Source organism: Phyllobates terribilis, unplaced genomic scaffold (assembly GCF_046119375.1).
Source record: "Phyllobates terribilis strain yellow unplaced genomic scaffold, ASM4611937v1 Scaffold_8440__1_contigs__length_29943, whole genome shotgun sequence".
Lineage (NCBI taxonomy): Eukaryota > Metazoa > Chordata > Amphibia > Anura > Dendrobatidae > Phyllobates > Phyllobates terribilis.
This window is the reverse complement of record NW_027371180.1, coordinates 23,945-29,944: the sequence shown is the minus strand read 5'-3', so window position 1 is coordinate 29,944 and position 6,000 is coordinate 23,945. Positions and strand designations below refer to the sequence as shown.

Below are 6,000 nucleotides of genomic sequence, written 5' to 3'. Positions count from 1 at the left end.
ACTGCAGGCAGGATACCTGGCTGGCTGAATGTCGCTGAGAAGCTCACAGAGACCGCCATAAGCAACAGTTTAACAGAATGCCACAGACTAATCAACCAAACTTTTTGGGTTGGGTTCTCTTTTATAGTCTGCAGGCATTAAATGAAAGAAGTCAGTGTTCCAGCAGAAGGAGACAACGTTTCAGAAAAGGCATTGTAGCAAACCAAAAAAGAAATTTTAAGCGCAGCAGTGTAACCAGCGCACATACCTGTTAGCTCGGGTGAGTTTAAAAGGCTGCTGTTGATAACAAGGGCATTTGCTAAATAGATGGTGTGTGTGCAACAATATACTGAAAGGTCAATTATATTGTGCAGCTTATCTCACCACCTGTAGTTATTTAGGTGAAAGCTCCAAAATGCTTGCCTAATATGTCTGTTTATCCAAAAGGAAGTAGAAAGGGAGAGCTAGAAAGATAGCATTGCATCACATTACATGGCAATGCAATGCACAGTTGCTGAAGTTGAACCAAAATGAGCTTGTAATCTGGCTTCTGCAACTTTGAACATGAAAAATCCAATGAGGAGAAGAAAAGCAGAGCCAAAGAGTCCATCCCAAAATCCGACAAACAAGCAAAATGAACAAAAAACATTGAATTCAATTCTTTCTGATTTTAGAAACTGCATTAAAGAAGGGGTGCACCGGTCCTGGAGATACTGCAATACCAGGTCAATGCGTGGAGTGGACAGAGCAAGCTCTTTTTCCATCTCCCTGTTCTAAAAATCCATTTAATATATGGTCCCCAGATAGGGGACGTATCAGATATTAAACTGATAAGAACAGATACTACACTTGATCTTAGCCAAAAGGCCGAGAAGCGATAACCAGAATTGGTTTCAAACTACGGAGCCACCCAAGGATCCTAAAAAGTCCATTTGTGGAGATGAGCTCCTGGACTCCCGTTAAGAAGACATGTTGTCAACCTCTAGATCCCTTACATGCCTGCACTTTTCGGCTTGCTGCTGCTGCAATCCACGCGTTTTAGATCTGCATAACTCCACCTCTTTAAACACAGCACCTTCACCCCCTGCTGTTCCCACCCGCCTCAACACCGTTGGAAGGGAGGAGAACCAATTAAGGCGGGGGGTGGGGTGGAACGAGCAGCTGTCTACCCTTAGCAGGAGGGCTCCTGATTACATACCTCTCCTGCTGCTGCTGCTGCTGGCTGTCCAGCAGCAGACTGAAGGTGGCTGCTGCTGTGCACAGGTATATAAAGGCTCAGAGCCTATTATGACACGCGCAGCCAGCGTTCCATTGCCACATTCCATCTACTGCAGGCAGGATACCTGGCTGGCTGAATGTCGCTGAGAAGCTCACAGAGACCGCCATAAGCAACAGTTTAACAGAATGCCACAGACTAATCAACCAAACTTTTTGGGTTGGGTTCTCTTTTATAGTCTGCAGGCATTAAATGAAAGAAGTCAGTGTTCCAGCAGAAGGAGACAACGTTTCAGAAAAGGCATTGTAGCAAACCAAAAAAGAAATTTTAAGCGCAGCAGTGTAACCAGCGCACATACCTGTTAGCTCGGGTGAGTTTAAAAGGCTGCTGTTGATAACAAGGGCATTTGCTAAATAGATGGTGTGTGTGCAACAATATACTGAAAGGTCAATTATATTGTGCAGCTTATCTCACCACCTGTAGTTATTTAGGTGAAAGCTCCAAAATGCTTGCCTAATATGTCTGTTTATCCAAAAGGAAGTAGAAAGGGAGAGCTAGAAAGATAGCATTGCATCACATTACATGGCAATGCAATGCACAGTTGCTGAAGTTGAACCAAAATGAGCTTGTAATCTGGCTTCTGCAACTTTGAACATGAAAAATCCAATGAGGAGAAGAAAAGCAGAGCCAAAGAGTCCATCCCAAAATCCGACAAACAAGCAAAATGAACAAAAAACATTGAATTCAATTCTTTCTGATTTTAGAAACTGCATTAAAGAAGGGGTGCACCGGTCCTGGAGATACTGCAATACCAGGTCAATGCGTGGAGTGGACAGAGCAAGCTCTTTTTCCATCTCCCTGTTCTAAAAATCCATTTAATATATGGTCCCCAGATAGGGGACGTATCAGATATTAAACTGATAAGAACAGATTTTTTGATTGAAGCTGCATCCAAGGCACTGAAAAATGTGACCGAAGTCACACCAAAACAGCGCACGAGGCGAGGATTCATGTGGACCCTTCCCGGAGGAGAGGGTCCCCAATAAACCATCCCCATCCCTCCGAGCCAGAAGGCCACAGCGAGGGTCAGGGATCTCCGATGCTCTCCCTAGCCGAAGCCGGAGAAGAGCCGTTTTCGTGCTCCCAGCTTCCATCTAGGCTGCCACCCTAGTGGAGCTGGAGCCTGTGTTGGTTTCTCAGCCCAAAGCTGACCGGACCTCCGACCGGGTTTATAAAAATTCCCCTTCCTAGCCCGGAGGCCAGGAATAGGGGGGGTTGCTCAGAAAGTATGATTGGCAAAGGTGCGGCGTGCTACGAAGCCAAGTCTTTCTGGGGTTCCCAGTCCCAGTAAGCTTGGACTCCCACCAGGGCGCCTACTCCTGGGGCACATTGCTCCAAAGCCCTCACACTTACCCAGCCTAGTGACTTCGATCCTGGAGGGCCATGTTTTCCATCAGATAACTCTATGAGCCACCTGGCGTACTAACAAGAGCACCAAACCAGTGTGTAATATGCATCAATTTACTAGGGCAGCCCAAGGACAAAACTGCCTTTTCAAAAGATACTACACTTGATCTTAGCCAAAAGGCCGAGAAGCGATAACCAGAATTGGTTTCAAACTACGGAGCCACCCAAGGATCCTAAAAAGTCCATTTGTGGAGATGAGCTCCTGGACTCCCGTTAAGAAGACATGTTGTCAACCTCTAGATCCCTTACATGCCTGCACTTTTCGGCTTGCTGCTGCTGCAATCCACGCGTTTTAGATCTGCATAACTCCACCTCTTTAAACACAGCACCTTCACCCCCTGCTGTTCCCACCCGCCTCAACACCGTTGGAAGGGAGGAGAACCAATTAAGGCGGGGGGTGGGGTGGAACGAGCAGCTGTCTACCCTTAGCAGGAGGGCTCCTGATTACATACCTCTCCTGCTGCTGCTGCTGCTGGCTGTCCAGCAGCAGACTGAAGGTGGCTGCTGCTGTGCACAGGTATATAAAGGCTCAGAGCCTATTATGACACGCGCAGCCAGCGTTCCATTGCCACATTCCATCTACTGCAAGCAGGATACCTGGCTGGCTGAATGTCGCTGAGAAGCTCACAGAGACCGCCATAAGCAACAGTTTAACAGAATGCCACAGACTAATCAAAAAACTTTTTGGGTTGGGTTCTCTTTTATAGTCTGCAGGCATTAAATGAAAGAAGTCAGTGTTCCAGCAGAAGGAGACAACGTTTCAGAAAAGGCATTGTAGCAAACCAAAAAAGAAATTTTAAGCGCAGCAGTGTAACCAGCGCACATACCTGTTAGCTCGGGTGAGTTTAAAAGGCTGCTGTTGATAACAAGGGCATTTGCTAAATAGATGGTGTGTGTGCAACAATATACTGAAAGGTCAATTATATTGTGCAGCTTATCTCACCACCTGTAGTTATTTAGGTGAAAGCTCCAAAATGCTTGCCTAATATGTCTGTTTATCCAAAAGGAAGTAGAAAGGGAGAGCTAGAAAGATAGCATTGCATCACATTACATGGCAATGCAATGCACAGTTGCTGAAGTTGAACCAAAATGAGCTTGTAATCTGGCTTCTGCAACTTTGAACATGAAAAATCCAATGAGGAGAAGAAAAGCAGAGCCAAAGAGTCCATCCCAAAATCCGACAAACAAGCAAAATGAACAAAAAACATTGAATTCAATTCTTTCTGATTTTAGAAACTGCATTAAAGAAGGGGTGCACCGGTCCTGGAGATACTGCAATACCAGGTCAATGCGTGGAGTGGACAGAGCAAGCTCTTTTTCCATCTCCCTGTTCTAAAAATCCATTTAATATATGGTCCCCAGATAGGGGACGTATCAGATATTAAACTGATAAGAACAGATACTACACTTGATCTTAGCCAAAAGGCCGAGAAGCGATAACCAGAATTGGTTTCAAACTACGGAGCCACCCAAGGATCCTAAAAAGTCCATTTGTGGAGATGAGCTCCTGGACTCCCGTTAAGAAGACATGTTGTCAACCTCTAGATCCCTTACATGCCTGCACTTTTCGGCTTGCTGCTGCTGCAATCCACGCGTTTTAGATCTGCATAACTCCACCTCTTTAAACACAGCACCTTCACCCCCTGCTGTTCCCACCCGCCTCAACACCGTTGGAAGGGAGGAGAACCAATTAAGGCGGGGGGTGGGGTGGAACGAGCAGCTGTCTACCCTTAGCAGGAGGGCTCCTGATTACATACCTCTCCTGCTGCTGCTGCTGCTGGCTGTCCAGCAGCAGACTGAAGGTGGCTGCTGCTGTGCACAGGTATATAAAGGCTCAGAGCCTATTATGACACGCGCAGCCAGCGTTCCATTGCCACATTCCATCTACTGCAGGCAGGATACCTGGCTGGCTGAATGTCGCTGAGAAGCTCACAGAGACCGCCATAAGCAACAGTTTAACAGAATGCCACAGACTAATCAACCAAACTTTTTGGGTTGGGTTCTCTTTTATAGTCTGCAGGCATTAAATGAAAGAAGTCAGTGTTCCAGCAGAAGGAGACAACGTTTCAGAAAAGGCATTGTAGCAAACCAAAAAAGAAATTTTAAGCGCAGCAGTGTAACCAGCGCACATACCTGTTAGCTCGGGTGAGTTTAAAAGGCTGCTGTTGATAACAAGGGCATTTGCTAAATAGATGGTGTGTGTGCAACAATATACTGAAAGGTCAATTATATTGTGCAGCTTATCTCACCACCTGTAGTTATTTAGGTGAAAGCTCCAAAATGCTTGCCTAATATGTCTGTTTATCCAAAAGGAAGTAGAAAGGGAGAGCTAGAAAGATAGCATTGCATCACATTACATGGCAATGCAATGCACAGTTGCTGAAGTTGAACCAAAATGAGCTTGTAATCTGGCTTCTGCAACTTTGAACATGAAAAATCCAATGAGGAGAAGAAAAGCAGAGCCAAAGAGTCCATCCCAAAATCCGACAAACAAGCAAAATGAACAAAAAACATTGAATTCAATTCTTTCTGATTTTAGAAACTGCATTAAAGAAGGGGTGCACCGGTCCTGGAGATACTGCAATACCAGGTCAATGCGTGGAGTGGACAGAGCAAGCTCTTTTTCCATCTCCCTGTTCTAAAAATCCATTTAATATATGGTCCCCAGATAGGGGACGTATCAGATATTAAACTGATAAGAACAGATACTACACTTGATCTTAGCCAAAAGGCCGAGAAGCGATAACCAGAATTGGTTTCAAACTACGGAGCCACCCAAGGATCCTAAAAAGTCCATTTGTGGAGATGAGCTCCTGGACTCCCGTTAAGAAGACATGTTGTCAACCTCTAGATCCCTTACATGCCTGCACTTTTCGGCTTGCTGCTGCTGCAATCCACGCGTTTTAGATCTGCATAACTCCACCTCTTTAAACACAGCACCTTCACCCCCTGCTGTTCCCACCCGCCTCAACACCGTTGGAAGGGAGGAGAACCAATTAAGGCGGGGGGTGGGGTGGAACGAGCAGCTGTCTACCCTTAGCAGGAGGGCTCCTGATTACATACCTCTCCTGCTGCTGCTGCTGCTGGCTGTCCAGCAGCAGACTGAAGGTGGCTGCTGCTGTGCACAGGTATATAAAGGCTCAGAGCCTATTATGACACGCGCAGCCAGCGTTCCATTGCCACATTCCATCTACTGCAGGCAGGATACCTGGCTGGCTGAATGTCGCTGAGAAGCTCACAGAGACCGCCATAAGCAACAGTTTAACAGAATGCCACAGACTAATCAACCAAACTTTTTGGGTTGGGTTCTCTTTTATAGTCTGCAGGCATTAAATGAA

General features: G+C 46.0%; 4 non-coding genes and 1 pseudogene across 4 annotated transcripts; all 5 read right to left on the bottom strand.

The window, feature by feature from the left end:
- Positions 1 to 667: 667 nt before the first annotated feature.
- On the bottom strand, positions 668 to 858 carry LOC141252208 (U2 spliceosomal RNA). The gene has a single exon (XR_012313655.1). It is a non-coding gene; the product is annotated as a U2 spliceosomal RNA (small nuclear RNA).
- A 1,115-nt stretch (positions 859 to 1,973) lies between these two features.
- Positions 1,974 to 2,155, bottom strand: LOC141252211 (U2 spliceosomal RNA). The gene has a single exon (XR_012313658.1). It is a non-coding gene; the product is annotated as a U2 spliceosomal RNA (small nuclear RNA).
- Positions 2,156 to 2,679: 524 nt separating this feature from the next.
- LOC141252212 (U2 spliceosomal RNA) lies at positions 2,680 to 2,795 on the bottom strand (annotated as a pseudogene).
- Positions 2,796 to 3,909: 1,114 nt separating this feature from the next.
- Positions 3,910 to 4,100, bottom strand: LOC141252207 (U2 spliceosomal RNA). The gene has a single exon (XR_012313654.1). It is a non-coding gene; the product is annotated as a U2 spliceosomal RNA (small nuclear RNA).
- A 1,115-nt stretch (positions 4,101 to 5,215) lies between these two features.
- LOC141252206 (U2 spliceosomal RNA) lies at positions 5,216 to 5,406 on the bottom strand. The gene has a single exon (XR_012313653.1). It is a non-coding gene; the product is annotated as a U2 spliceosomal RNA (small nuclear RNA).
- Positions 5,407 to 6,000: the final 594 nt, after the last annotated feature.